The sequence below is a fragment of the Podarcis vaucheri genome (genome assembly GCF_965113315.1).
Source record: "Podarcis vaucheri genome assembly, chromosome: 15".
Classification (NCBI taxonomy): domain Eukaryota; kingdom Metazoa; phylum Chordata; class Lepidosauria; order Squamata; family Lacertidae; genus Podarcis; species Podarcis vaucheri.
Genome location: NC_138753.1, coordinates 5,851,555 through 5,867,180, shown reverse-complemented (window position 1 = coordinate 5,867,180; position 15,626 = coordinate 5,851,555). Strand labels below are relative to the sequence as shown.

The 15,626-nt window shown below is 45.3% G+C and overlaps 1 protein-coding gene across 6 annotated transcripts in view; it reads left to right on the top strand.

Annotated features, from left to right (window-relative positions):
* BCAS3 (BCAS3 microtubule associated cell migration factor) overlaps positions 1–15,626 on the top strand; it is a 466,426-nt gene that overhangs the window by 416,567 nt on the left and 34,233 nt on the right. The window lies entirely within an intron of this gene.

The following is a 15,626-nucleotide window of genomic DNA, read 5'->3' as shown; positions in this document are numbered from 1 at the left end:
TATTATTATTTAAACAGAGTTGCACCTTGGACCTTCCACATGCAAAGCATGTGCCTTCTAACACTGCCATCGTTTATTCCTGTTATTTATTGGATGTTTTTAAGGGCCAAACTGCAGCAGAGAAAAATAAAAACACTAGAACCTCAGGCAACAAATGAAGCACTGAGTAGATACAGAAAAACAGATGCGTTTTGAGAACCTGAACTAGATTGCCTCGACTCTCTTAAGGAAGGGACCCCTGCTACAGTGTGGACCATGAGCGTAACCAGGATTTATTTTAGGTGGGGGGCAGGCTTTATGTTAGGGGAGGCAGAACTGAGTTATCTATGATGCACTCTCCCTTCTGCAGTTTCCAGCAACTGGCATTCAGAGACATACAGTCATACCTTGGATCCCAAATGCCTTGGTACTTGGACGTTTTGGCTCCTGAACGCCACAAACCAGAAGTGAGTGTTCTGCTTTGCAAACGTTATTTGGAACCCGAACGTCCGACGGAGCTTCTGCGGCTTCCGAGCTTCCTGCAGTCAATCAGAAGCCATGCTTTGATTTCCAAACGTTTTGGAAGTCAAACCGACTTTCAGAACAGATTCCATTCAACTTCCAAGGTACGACTGTACTGCCTCCAACAGTGAAGGGAGAACATAGACATCCTGGCTAGTAGCCACTGAGAGCCTTCGCTTCCATGAATTTGTCTAATCCTCTTTTCAAGCCATTCAAGCTCATCTCCTGATCACCGTCTTCTTCCACTAGCGTGAGATATATTGCTCTTATATTCAAATTATGGCCACTGCAATCTATACTCGGAGCAGACCCTTGGAAATTAATGGGCATGGCTAACTAAGGCCCAGTTGGTTTACTCTTTGTCCCATTTAGTTGGATACAACCCAATATTTCTAAATGTTGTTGTTTAGTTGTTTAGTCGTGTCCGACTCTTCGTGACCCCCTGGACCAGAGCACACCAGGCACCCCTGTCTTCCACTGCCTCCCACAGTTTGGTCAAACTCACGCTGGTAGCTTCAAGAACACTGTCCAACCATCTCGTCCTCTGATTTTTCTTTACAGCATTGGCCTTTCCTTTCGCTTCCAGGCATATCTGCAACAAATAAGTAAGCACATGCAAATTTTGTGCAAATCCACATTTTCTTTTGCCCTCTCACTCTTTTTAGCAACATTCTTCCTCTTTGGAGGCAATTTGTTAATTGGACACCTTCCCACCTAATAAGGGGGCTCGGAGTGGCTCGGAGGGTTGTATCCACCATCCTGCAGCAAGCAGATTGGTTGCCTGTCTTTGTTTAGAAGGCATTTCTTAGGTGATTATCTTCAGCCAATTCTACTCTTTCAACTTCAAGAAGGTTGGCGTATCCAGGCACAAAGCTGGAAATGAAACACATCTGGAGGTCCAAAAGGGGACAGCGGCTGATTCTTATTTTGCTGTTTTCTGTGTATGCGATTTTTTAAACAACAACAATGAAGAACAAAAGTTCTGTATCTTGCTAATTTAATGCACGGACTCTTTTTTCTCCTCCCTTTTTATTTTTTATTTTTTGAAAACTACACCCGGATTCTGTTTCTGTGCCGTTAATGGGACTCTGTCGTTTGATCTCATCAAGGCCATTTTGACCATGTGTTTGTGGTAATTCACTAAAACGTGTGAGACTTGAGTTGGTGGCATGTCCTGACCCTCCAGTCAGAAGGACAACAACTCTCCAAGGGGTCTTGCACTTCCCTTTTAATGTCTTGTTTGGCCAACAGCAGTTCCTTGATCACGCCAAGCCGTGGAGTTACTTATGTTCATATCACAATGCCAAATGACGCTACCAAGCCAAAGTTGAAAGCAGAGGAACTATGGCTTGTCTTCAATGAACATATGAACATGAGAACATCCAAAGAGAATAGCTATCGTGGCTGGTAGCCTTCAGTAGCCCTTTCCTCTGTGAATGCTAGCCAGTGAGTCTAACTAGAACTTCGTTAGATGCATTTTAGTGTGTGTTTTTTTAAAAAAACTGAATGGAAATGGGAGGCATGCTCCAAAAAAATGATACAAATTCTTAATTCCATTATCATCTTTCTTTTTTTAGAACTAATGCCTGGGGAGAGAAGTGATACTCAGGACTGGGGCTGTTGTGTGTGGAGATTTGATTCTCTACCAGAAAAGACTCAGAGCCCATTCGTAGAGCACAGGGGTGTGGGTTTCATATAGAGATGAGGACAAATCTGATTTGGTTCACATTTAAAGATGAACCTACCTAATTGCACTTTTCAGAACAAGAAACAAAATAAGCTGTCCTTCAGAATTTGCACTTCTTTGAACTGTGCAATGCAGTTCTCCAACAATTTTACAGAAATGTATAGATCCAGGGGGATAGTGTGCCTGAAAAATGAATATTTTAGCTGAAGTAGCATACGTAAATGCGTTTTGTGTAGGAGCAATTGCTTACAGGAGTGTGTGTGTTACTCAAAGCTGCATACAGGAATGTATTTATCAGCAGAAATTGGCCTTAAAATGCTATTGAACTTTCACAACGGCTTTTCAAAAAGAAAAAATAAATTGCTGCAGAAATGCAGAAAACTGAAGTTAAGATTGGAAAATCGGAAAACTGGAAAAAGCAAAAGTGACAAGAGCAACTCGATCGCCCTTTGCAAACAGGTCTCAGGTTCAGCCCTCAGAATTTCCAAGTAGAGGTGAAGGAAGCTTTGAAACCCTGGAGGATTCCTGCCAATCATGACAGACAGCAATGATCTGGTCGAACCCATGTTTTAACTTGGTATATAAGGCTGATTCTTATATTGCTTCCCCCCATTGGATTCTGTTCCTTCCCAGTAAGCATGCGTAGAATTGCAACCAGTTTTTCTTCCCAAAAAGAAATTAGCATTCGTACACAAATGAAGCTTTCCCAGAATTCACAGTTCACATACATAGATTATTCTGGGCATCTTTGCAGCCGAAAGTCTTCTCCGGCATGGGTCCCAATCGGTTTTAGTGATGAATACCATATTCCGTTGAAACTAATCACATATTTTAAACAGGCAAGATATCTCTTCCCAGATGGAGGTTGACCCTCAATTAGTTGAATTCTTCAGCCACAGACTTATTTTTAAAATTCTTTGCGCAGAAAGGTTCTCCACCCCCCCTCACACACACACACAAAATAGGTGTTTTTTCCTTTCTCTCTTCCCAATGCCCATAGGGAACAACGCTGTAAAATACAGCCCCAAATTGTTCCCAGACCTCATGATGGTCTGATTATCTGAGTCGGAGGACGAATAACCAAGTTGCAGGGAGGAGGGGGAGAGATCCGTAAATGTGGAACAATGTGACAATGATCAAATTACTGGGGTCCGTAACGGTGTCAAGTGCCCCGTTAGGGCATTTTTGTGTGTGTGGTTGAGCATTGTTGGATGATGTCCAGCAGCACAAAAGTTGGAAGGCGGGGGAAATGGCCGGCCTCTCGCTCAGCGGCAGCATTGGACAAGTCTTCTAACTTTGGGGGTCCCCACATGAGGTGGGAAATGAAGCCCGGTATTATTTTGACAGAGAGAGAGTTTAAAGCAGTGTCTGTCCCCGTGGGTTGAATCCAACTCAGTTCTACATACAGCAGACCCACTGAAACTAATGAACCTAAATGAAGCATGTCCATTACCACCGGTGGGTCTACTCTGAGTAGGACTAGCATTGACTACAACCCATGTGTGTGTCTGGGTGGCTTACATCTTCCTTGACTAATGGTCTGCTTTTAGGTAAGGGTATAGGTAGCTGCTCTGGCACCCAGAGTGGCAGGGGCAGGGCGATCTACCCAGGGGGGGCATCACAGTGATTCACCCAGGGGGGCACAGTGGCGATCTGCGCACGGGGTGTGGTAGCGATCCATTCAGGGGGGCGCTATGGCGAACCAGGCACAGGACGCGGCAGGGATCTGCCCAGAGGTGCACGGCAGTGATCTGCTCAGGGGGGCGAGCTGCCCACAGAGTCCGCCTGGTGGACGCAAGCCCCATGCTACCGTTTTGGGCAGCGCGGGGCCCCGAGCCACCACGTCACTCCCAGGAGAGACGCGTGGTTGGGCACACTGCAGGCCAGGCCCCGCAGTAAGTGCCACCCCCGTGTTGTGCCATTTTGTCACCCCCTCAGGCATGACACCCGGGGAACCCCCCCTCCTACACCCCTACTTTTAGGGGAAAAATAGCCTCCCTGGATTCTGCTGGTGTGTTTATGTTTTGTCATTTTGATGCCTCTGAACCACAAGGGGAAGAGGCACTTCTGGCTCTCTAGAGGCCTCTCTATCAGACTCATCAAATCATATCATTGGAAGGGACCCAAAGTGTCATCTAGTCCACCCCTGTGCTCCTCAGGACTCTAATCAAGACCTCAGTCTCCCCATGGTTTTCAACAGGGGGTTCCACTTGCAGGTCTCCAGTGTGGAGAACTAGCAAGAGTGTGGCTGCCGGCCCGTCTAGTCCAGCATCCTATTCTTGCATGGCCAACCAGATGCCCCAAGGAGAACTTGAGGGCCACAGCCCTTTCCATACTTGTGGTTCCCAGAAACTGGTATTCAGAAGCACTCTGCCAGGCACAGGGCCTTCTCAGTAGTGGCACCCACCCTGCGGAACGCCTTCCCATCAGACGTCCAGGAGATAAGTAACTGTACAACCTTTAGAAGACCTCTGAAGGCAGCCCTGTATAAGTTTTAAATGTTCAATGTTTTATTATGTTTTTGTATATGCTGGAAGGCAATCTGGTCAGATGGGGTAATAATAATAATAATAATAATAATAATAATAATAATAATAATAATGGCGGAACGCAGCCATGATGCCTAGTAATGTTCACAGAGTCTACGTAATACCAGAAGAGCCCTGCCACAGATCAGGCCAAAGGCCCATCAATCCCGGTCTCCCATTGTTCCAAACGTTAATTGCACAAGCTTACCTTGCTAGGCTGTTGTAAGTTTCAACAAAACAATGTGGTGTTTGCAAAGTAGGGGTGGAGCACCTTTTAGCCTCAGGGCCACATTCCACATTGTGGTTGACCTTCCGGGGACTGCATGCCTGTGATGGGCGGGGCCAGAAGCAAAAGTGGGTGGAGCAATAGAGATAACTCTTTTCTTTAAGCAGAAGGGGTGCATTGCAGCCACGCAAAAAATAGGGGCTTCTGCACCCCACACAAGTCTCCATCCAGGCATTCAGAAGGCACTTGAGGAGGGCATGGAGCACAGTCAGTGGGGGGCCATGGCCTGGGAAGGGGGAGTGGCCTCAGGAGAATCCTAAGGGCCAGAACGAGAGGCCTGGAGGGCCACATTTTGGAGAGTCAGGCCTGAGATTCCCCTGTCTCTGTTCTGAAAAAAGAAAAAGCCTGCTAAATGCAATTAATAATGATTATGTGTTATAAACAATCGCAGTAATATTCTGCACGCTCCTTGATAAATGGAACATGTCAGCTGGGCTGCCTGGCGCACCCTCCACTTTCTCCCCTGAGCTTCAGATGAAGCCTGAGAGTAATTTAAACTCAATCTGGGGTTGCGTTCGAGGGCCTTTCCTCCAATCAATTGGGGAATGAGAACCTCTGAAGTCGGAATTTGTTTTAACCAAACGCATTTAAGATTATTATTCATAAACACACATGTTATGGCTTCGGCTCTTTCACTTCTTCCTTTTACAGCCCCTATAAATCGCATGCAGAACACAAAGGCCCTACGTTCTCAAATAAATGTTCTGCAGCCGTCGTAAATTATCTTTTTTCTTGCATTCGTAATGAAAGAGAGAGTGAGGCGGGGGGCGGGAGTGACTGTTTGATGTTTTATATCCTCTTCCCTAAAATGTAAAAATATGGGAGATGGAGCCAGATTTTATCTCGTCGGAAAATAAAAGCGGAATTGTTTCCTACTCGGGTTTTTTTTCCCCCTCCGCCCCTCCCTGCACCCGAGTTCTAGGTTTAACAGCTTCATGAAATGTTATGCGTAGGTTTGCAATACATTTTGCATTAATGTGTGCTTGTGTGCCCATCCATGCTTGTCTGCTTTAGTGTCCACTCTCAGGGTTGCAAACCTAAAATGAATTACGAACACTAAGAATAGGTGTGTGTTTGTGTGTGTGTGTAAACTAGAGAGAAAGAGAGTTTTATACAAATGTGTGTGTGTGTGTGTAAACACATTACAGTGGTACCTCGGGTTACATACGATTCAGGTTACAGACGCTTCAGGTTACACACTTCACTACCCCAGAAATAGTGCTTCAGGTTAAAAACTTTGCTTCAGGATGAGAACAGAAATTGTGCGGTGGCAGCAGGAGGCCCTATTAGCTAAAGTGGTGCTTCAGGTTAAGAACAATTTCAGGTTAACAATGGACCTCCAGAACAAATTAAGTACTTAACCCGAGGTACCACTATACATGTGTTATATATGACATGCTTTATCACCAAGCTCCAGTTGTTCCTATTTTTTCAGGGTTGTTCCTCATTTTTTTGGCCTCTTGGCCCAGCCAAATCAATGACCCTCTTTTGCCTTAGAGGGAAAGTTTCAGGGATTTTTTTTAAAAAATAAATAAAATAAATTGTGGTGGTGGTGATGACTTGGATAATGCTGCCATTCTTAACATGTCAGGACTCCAAGTAGGAGGGGAAATAAGCGTCTTGTACCTGGCACACAGACACCATTGGAACATAGGAATAATCCACCTTACACCAAACTGAGCTGTTGCCCAGCTAGCCCAATATTAGCTGCAGTGACTGGCAGCAGCTGTCCAGGGTCTCAAAGATTTGAGAGCCCCATCCCCTGCTTCGGTGTTCTTCAACCTGGGGTCACCAGTTGTTGTTGGACTACAACCAGTGCTTTTTTTCCTAAAAAAAATTGTTTAGGAGTACTCTCATTTTCCTACTCATATTGAAACACTGTCCCTCAATGAGGCCAAACTTGGATTCACAAGATGTTTAGGGGTATGCATACCCCTAAAAAAAAAAAAAAAGCACTGACTACAACTCCCATCATCTCCACCCAGCTTAACCAAGTAGAGCATGCGACTCTTAATCTTAGAGTTGTGGGTTTGGGCAAAATATTCCTGCACTGCAGGGAGTCGGACTTGATAACCCTCGTGGTTCCTTCCAACTACACAATTCTGTGATTCCATGGTGAGAACATCCCAGACGTTGTCCCACATCACGATTAAATTATCCAGGCACAATGGATTGATAGGAGACGATCCCAGAGCGGGACTCATACAGAGATCCAACAGCCAGACTCCCCAAACAGCAGATGACTCTGCAGAGTTTCTCTCCATTGGGGGAAGGCTCAAAGCAAACCTGTTGAAGAGATGCTGCAGAATAGCCTACCTTCAGGTGAGAATCGGAAGATAGCGTCTCATGCACTGTGGCCAGCCTCATTCTCCAAGCATGAGCCCTTTGGAAGTAGCTGTTTTCTCATGGTACGTTAGAACCAATCTGTGAACTGAAGGACAGCCGTTCTTCAAAATTTGCATTTCTCTGAATTTTGCGGTGAAGTTCTCCAAGCAATGTGCATTAAGATGCATCTGCTAGGTTAAAGTGTGCATGTATAACTGGAATTAATGTGGGGAAATGCATCATAGCCAAGGGAGATCACTTTGCAAAAATGCTTATATTTGAGGAAATTCGCACTATCGTGCTTATGAATTTTCATGAGGACTTTTTTTAAAAAAACCAACCAACGGGGAAATGTGGAGAACACAACTTGTGGAGAAACAGAAAGACTAAAATTGACAGATTCGCCCATCCCATCTGTATGTGCTTTGTTTTCTTTTTAATCTCGCCCTACTGAATGTTTAGCACGTTCAGACCATAGAGGCGGGCCTTGCCTCAGCCTGGCTCTCCTGGAAGAGCGCCTGCTTGCAAAACTCACAGCTTCTCTCGTTTGCAAAGCAAACTTTTGCCTTGTACTATTTACCTTGGCAAATGCCCCACCAGATTGATGATCTGTAAAGTGGATTTGTTATTTGCCTGTTTGCTTTGGCAGTTCTTGAAAGCAAGTTCCCCACCCCCCCTGATTACAGTCCCAGATGTCATTGCATACATTACCATTCGCTCCAAGTTTCTCCTAAAGTTTTAATTTCCACTGCAAATACCATTACGCTTTCCTTCTTTTTCCTTTTTTTCCTGCACCTCTTTCTTGGTACTTCAGCTCCAAGCAGGCAGCCCTCCTCCATTCCCCATTTGATTGCTACATTATTAGCCCCCTCAGCTTCTTCTGCTGTGTCAAAACAAGCAGACAGTTGGAGAAACTCAACTTTCCAAACAGGTTCCTGGGTGTTTGCTGTAGCTGGCAACTTTTCTAAGAACAAGTCGCAAATTTCAGATGAAGCCATCCCATATACCGTAGGGGAAGGAAGAAAAAGAAAGTGCAGAATGGCACAATAGGCATTGAATCCTGCTTCCTAACCATATTGGTACTCATTTTAACTACAAAGTTCCTAGATACATCTGCCGAAAGCTCAGAAGGCGGGGCTTGTGTGTGCTCAATGGGATTTTCAATGGCTGGGAATGTCAGATTGAAATTTTCAGAGGGGCAAAAACTGCAGAATAAATTAAGAATAAGAATAAACATATTTTCAAAAGGTATGTAAGCCTCTGGATTCTTCTTGCTCTCTCTGTGGTACAGAATTCGGGTCATCCGGCTCCTCTACTATCAACTGCAATTTACTTTGGGCTGCTTCTTTTTCATTTGGTTGTTTCAATGTGTGTTTAAAAGCGCTTGATGTTCTCACAGAGTAAACACCTGTTTGGAAACCCATGGGAAGCTACTTCATATCAGGCTTAACTGTGATCTTCAGACTGTCAAGAGAGAGGTCTGCTCCATCATCTGCCCTCTGATCCATTCAATCTGATTAGGCCAAGGATTTTCACTTCTGCACAAAAAGCATAAGCTCTACCACAGACTGCTGGCGTTTGGGAGGCCACTGTTTGGTGCTGGACCAGATAGGGTGCTGAGACTAGATAGGCTTCTGGTCTGATCCATCTGGGCTCTCCTTACGCTCTTAGACTACTGGGGCATTCGCGCTTTTCCATCAGTGGCCTCCTGAGTTGGGATCCAGCAGTTCCTGGTTTGAGCAGCACGGCAGTTCCTCACACATGTCAGCTGCAATGCCATTGCAATGTATCTTATTCCACACACCGCTCTCCTCCCAGGTTGAACAGAGGATGTAGGATATAGCACCATAGTTTAGTGGTAGAGATCCGCTTTGCATGCAAAAGGTCCCAGGTTCAGTCCTTGGCATCTCCAGGTAGGGCTGGGGGAATCGCCAGCCTGAAACCCTTCCCATTGTGGCATCTAGTTGGCCAGCTATGAGAACAGGATACTGCACTAGATGAGCCCTGATGTTCTCAAAGCATGTACCTCTTAAAAGCATCAGGAACTGCAAAATGCGGCTCTAGTGGAGCAGGCATGCCTATTTCCACGAGTAACAATATAGCCCATAGCCCAGGAGCAAAAAAAAAAAGTGGATTTTTGACCGGCACTGAAAACCCACCAGAATCACCTTCTTTTGGATCTGGAACTATTCAAGCTCATCTCTCTTGAGACCATTTACAGAATCCCTTTCTCTGGCCCACAAGAAGTAGTGCTTACCGACCTGTCTGCTGTGTAAACGTCTCACCAAGGACGCCACCGTTAATGCCCTTGTCTCCCCATCAGTGTCCGGATAATGCTTCTTGAGACACTCTCCTGTCTCCATCCATTGTCCTACCAGACGCCAAGCTGTGTGTGCAGGAGGATTAAGGGCAGAGAGTGCTACCTGTGTATGTCTTTATCTCTGTGGCGGTGTCTCCAGACCACAGTTTCCCTCATAAATGAGCAACGGCAAGGCCCCAAATGCTTAACTTTGACTCTTTGGTGTTTACCCAATTCCCACCCACCCCCGACCCCCGAGTCTTTGGTTGAAGTGCTATGGGAGGCAGGCAAAATGGAAGAGGCCACAACTCCAAACAGTTCTAATTTTCAGCAGAGCAGTAGCTTGGAGGAGATTGGGTTTTGTGTGTGTGTTTAGTATTAGCTTGGAAGAGGGAGTCTTGAGGATTTTGTTTTTGAGCAGCCCATCCAATTTGTACTTCCCAGCCCACTACCTAATATGCAAATGAGAAAGCAGGCTAAGTCTTCAGTTTTCACATCTCTTCTAAATTTTCAGTATGGTTCTCTGCTCAAATAACATAACAGAAAGCCTATTTTAGATTAAAATGTGTACAGAAATCAGCATTGTAGGATGAAATGCACACAGAAATGTATATGTCAGAATGACGTGTATGCAAACACACACACACACACACACACACACACACACACACATTGCAGACTGAAGTGGAAATGGAATGGGACAGGCTTAAAAATTAAGACATGCAAAACCAACACCAAGAAGAAAATAGACTGATTTCAGCTGGAGTAGGGATGGGCAGATCTGTCCCTTTCAGTTTCTCACCGTTTCTCATTTTTCCAATCTTAAGATCAGTTCTCATTTCCATATCAGTTTGCAATAACAATAATAAACCTTCCTTGTCAGCATTTTAGTGCAAATTTCTCTCAGTATAGACATTTTTGATGCTATTTTGCCAAATATGCACATTTCCCCAAAGCAATTTCTCCTATTATTCAGAGGTGTGTGTTATTTTTCACTAGTATATGCATTCTTATGCACCCTTTCCCCCAATGTATGCATTTTTATACACATCACTTGGCTGGATTCCTTGTATTATTTGGAGAAGTGAAGATTTAGAAGAACAGACGTGTTCTGGTTCACGATTGTTTCAGAAAGGTGATCTAAACTCACCTTTAGATGCGAACTGTATTGCATTTCTTCCCCATCTCCAGCTTGGAGTGGTTGGGGCTTTCTTTGTGGCGAAAGAGCAATACTTTGTGCTTGGAAATATTTTAAGTTGAAGAAGCAAACTCACTTTCCTCCCAGTGAGTTTACTTTTGGTGGAAGAAAGAAAAGGACTTCTTTGCAGTGATTCTGGCAAAAGGCCCAAGATGCCTTCAACTCTTTGCTATATAATAAGCAAAATGAGCTGATTAAAAACTCATTACTCTGTTGAATAGTTTTCTTAACTGTGTAAAGCAACTGAGGGAGACAGATAGATAAATAGATGGATTCTATGTCAATTGTTTGGGGGTGGGGGGTTTGGGGGTTGGATGAGCTGATCTTTTATTTTTTTATAAAAAAAATCACTTCCTCTTCTATTGTGTTTGAAGTATCTATGCACTGACCTGTCAGGGTTGGATTCATCCATATGGAAGTGTTTCTTCAAGTTTTTTAATCATTTAAAGGAGGGGGGAAATGCAGATCCGATTTGCAGATGTCTCTGGTTTTGTTCACAGACAGCAAGCCCGACTTGCTGCAGGTTTCTGCAGAAATGAGTCAGGGCAAAAATTAATGAGCATGCGTGGTGCAAAGGGTGCATTCCAAAGGTTGAGATTTTAACTGCCCTGGGGGAAGGCTCCTCCACCCCAAGCCCAAGACCAGGCACTGAATTCAGCTTCCTGGGAATATGGACACACACACACACACGTTTCTAGACCTTATGATTGCACATTTCTCTCCCTCCCCCCCCCCCCGCCAATCCCAAATTGCAGCCAATAGGCTCAGTTGCATTGTGTGCTTGGGATTGGAAGGCCCACAACAGTTCCCCCACTTTGCAGATGTGCCTGCAGGCCCAAAGAGGTTGGATGACGTCCCACCTGATGCTGTACTTCTCCTTAATCACGTCTTTAAGCCTCCATAGTCCGTCTGCCTTTAAAACCAAAGAAGGATCTTACTCTGCTTATTTTTATCTCCAGATCTGCTAACACGGCAAAACGTCCCTGCTTGGGTTAGTTAAAACAGTGAATTAAAATTTTGATATCTACCCACACCCTATTACACACACACACACACACAGAGAGAGAGAGAGAGAGAGAGAGAGAGAGAGAGAGAGAGAGATAATAGTATTTTAGCAGTTTCTCTATATAAACTTCCAGTGAGCCATACTGACCTCAGCCCTCTCCTACTCACTTATGATGACTCTACCCATTCCTCCTGCCTTCTGTACCAGGAATTTCATCACAGACCCCTTCCCACATAGATCCCCTGCTTCTTTAAGCAATTCGGTCCTTTCTCCCTCACTGCCATGAATTTTGTCCCAGGTACCCATAAACCTCCTGCTCTCTTAAGTGACTCTGCCCCTTCTCTCTTTCTGCCTGCCATTCCAGAAAGTTGAACCCAGATGCCCATAGTTCCCCTGCTCCCTTAAACAGCTTTTTCTTTTTTCCCTCGCTGCCCTCAGTGCCAGGAATCCCTCCCAAAAGAGTTGCTTTCCCTTTCCCTCTTGAACAGAGCTGGGGATGCCTCTTCTAAAATGATGCTTGCTGCAACAATATGTCACCTTTAACAAAAACAAAAATAAAATATGCTTTTTCTCGTTTGCGGAGCTATTTTTCTAGAAAAAGAGGTGCTAGAACTCACCATGAATGTCTCCCTTGTTCTCTTATAATGGCAATGGCTCTCACCTGAGGAGTACCAGTGAGTTCTGGCTGAAAAAAGCCTTTGCTTGTATGTACCTGTGCAGACCCTCCAAGTGTCCCTATTTTCCAGAGTCAGTTCCAGATTTAAAGAAGCCATCCTGGTTTCTAATTTGATCGTGGAATGTCCCGCTTTTCCTTAGGATGTCCCTATTTCATTGGATAAATGTTGGAGGGTCTGGAGTTATGCGACCTCTGAGCCAAGGAGATAAGTAACTATACAACCTTTAGAAGACATTTCAAGGCAGCCCTGTACAGGGAAGCTGTTAAATGTTTGCTGTTTTATATGTTTTTATATACAGTGGTACCTCAGGTTACAGACGCTTCAGGTTACAGACTCCGCTAACCCAGAAATAGTACCTCCGATTAAGAACTTTGCTTCAGGATGAGAACAGAAATTGCGCAGCGGCAGCACAGCAGCAGTGGGAGGCCCCATTAGCTAAAGTGGTACCTCAGGTTAAGAACAGTTTCAGGTTAAAAATGGACCTCCAGAATGAATTAAGTTCTTAACACGAGGTACCACTGTACGTTGGAAGCTGCCCAGAATGGCTGGGCCACTCTGGGGTATAAATAATAAAATTGTTGTTGTTGTTGTTGAATGGGGTGTCCCTATTTTCATTGGAGAAAAGTTGGAGGGCATGTCTGTGTGTAGATTTTAATCAACTCAGCAACTGATTTCTTTTATGGTTAGCATATAATTGTGAGATCAGGTTTGGGCTGGCGTCAGCAGGCGTTGTTCCCAAGGACCACCTCTTGCTGACACAGCTGCCCCAGGCCCCCTCCGGGCGCCAGGAGGCCACCACTGCAATTCCCCAGAATGCATTGTGGACAAGTACAGTGGAGGCTGCCTGGCTGGCACCCCTCAAGAAAGCACTGCCACTGCCATCACTGCCCATCTCCTCTTGAAGAGCCATAGCTCAGTAGCAGAATGTGTGCTTTGCATGCAGAAGCTCCCTGGTTCAATCCCTGGCATCTTGATGCAAGACTATGGGGGGGGAAATTCTCTACCTGAGAGCTGCTGCTAGTCAGTGTAGAAAATACTCATCCACACTTATGCCTAGAAAGCATAGGACTGAGCAGTTTTGCCTTTGCCCCATCACTTCCCCCCGAAAAACCTGCTCTTTAGGGCTGAATCAGAGCAAACATCAACCCAGTTGATGTTTGCTCAGATTCAGCGGTAACCCATGAGGTTTCCAGGGGGAGGTGTGGGTGAGCCCTGACACAGATAGACCAATGGTCTGACTTGGCATAAGGCAGCTTCCCATTCATCCAAAGAACACATGCTTCATAGTCTTCTTCTTAATGCCTATGAGAAGCTCCCTTTCCAGCTCCTCTTTTGCGTTTGCTGCCGATCTCCCAATTTCCCCAGCGCACGCGAGAACCAGGCTCACAGAAGGGTAAACTCTCCTGCCCTTTTGAGTCCGGTCTCTCCCGCAGATGAGAATGGGATGAGTTAAGTGACTGAAAGCCCGAGGCCAGGACGTGCCGCCTGTAATCATTTTTTCACTCCATCATCTCACCTTGCGATGCCACGCTGCCTTATACAGCCACCAGATGGCTGATGAATAATATAAGTGACAAGGGCAAAACCTCTCAAATGCATTCAGAGGAGAAACTTCGAGATGCCAAGGAGCTGGCTGGTCCTCTGGCTCAAGACCAGCTGGGGTTTGTTTATGCCCTTTGACTGAATCCAGCAAGCGGGCTGCGCCATTGCCTCAATTAGGCCAAAGTCCATAGGAAAAGAAGGCTCTCCGTGAACTAACAGGGATATCCTGGCCTTGTTTTGTTCCATCTGTGTCGCCTCCAGTGCCTCCATCGTCCGTGGCATCCTGAACTCCCTTGTCTAATGAACGTTTTAGAACACATTTCCTCCCTGCTTCCTTTTGGCCTGCAAAGCTCTGTGCAAGTGTTGAAGTAGGTCTGGCTTGAGAGAGGGAGAGTGTCTCTCCCCCCAAGCTATCTGAATGCAGCCGCACTAAACAAAACTGCTTTTTGCAGGGTATGTAGTTAACCTGTGGAATTCATTGCCACAGGATATGAGCAGAAGCAGTTGTTGTTGTTTTCAAATGCAGGAGCAGTTTTCAAAGTTGCTTGAGGGTTTTTCAGGTCAGTGTATCTGCCAAGATATTCTCTGTGTTTGGCCTGACCATTTTAGGATTAGTGTTGTTGCCAAAATCAATAATTAACAAGATCCAAATGTGTCTGGCTAACAATGTCAGATTACAATTTCAGACTATTCCCTCCCCTCTCTGGTGCCTTGAAAGCTTTAACATTCTGGTGACCTGATTCCTTGGTATGGACATCAGTGACATCAGATTCCCTGGAAAATTCATACCCCAGGGACTCCTTGAACCTGTAAGCAAATATATGGGGTACAGTCCAGGCCCATGTGCTCTCATTGTGGGTTGAACACATGCAATGTCTTTCCCCTCAATAGCTGTACATTTCACGGGGAATATGGGTTGTGTTGGGCAAACTGTCCTTCCATGCTTATTCCACCATTAGAACCCTTTCCATGGATGAATCTCCAGCATTTTCTGGGTGCAGATTGAAAACCACTGAAATAGATTGATGGGGACTATCAATGACTATCCACAGTCAGGGGTAGTAAATACCAGTTGCTGGGAACCACAGGAAGGTCCTGCTTGCTGGTTTCCCACAGGCACCTGGGCGGCCGCAGTGAGAAAAGATGCCGGACTGGATGGGTCCAGCAGCCAAGCTGTTCTTATGTTCTTCTTCACCATGCAGTAAAATAGGAATGGAGATTCTCTTGTATTGAAATCAAACCACTGGTCATGCTCCTATGCTGAACTGGGGTCTTGTCTCGAATTCTAACAGTGCAGCAGGTTCCTCATTTTCCTTCCATTCTTGTCTGAGATTTCTGATTTCCTTGCCTTATTCTTTGCCTTATTCTGGCAAAGACAGCAGAGTTATGATGGTTACATCTCTCTCAAAGCTAGCCTAAGCCCTACAGTCGGTCTGGGGCCTGCTCTATAGCCTGGAACAATTTTGACACAGGAATGTCATCATTTTCCCACCTGTATCTATCCCTGCTCCCTGACTGTGCGCAAAATCTGCCCATGTTAGCCATCCATAGGTCACCTGGCTCAGTCACATGATTCT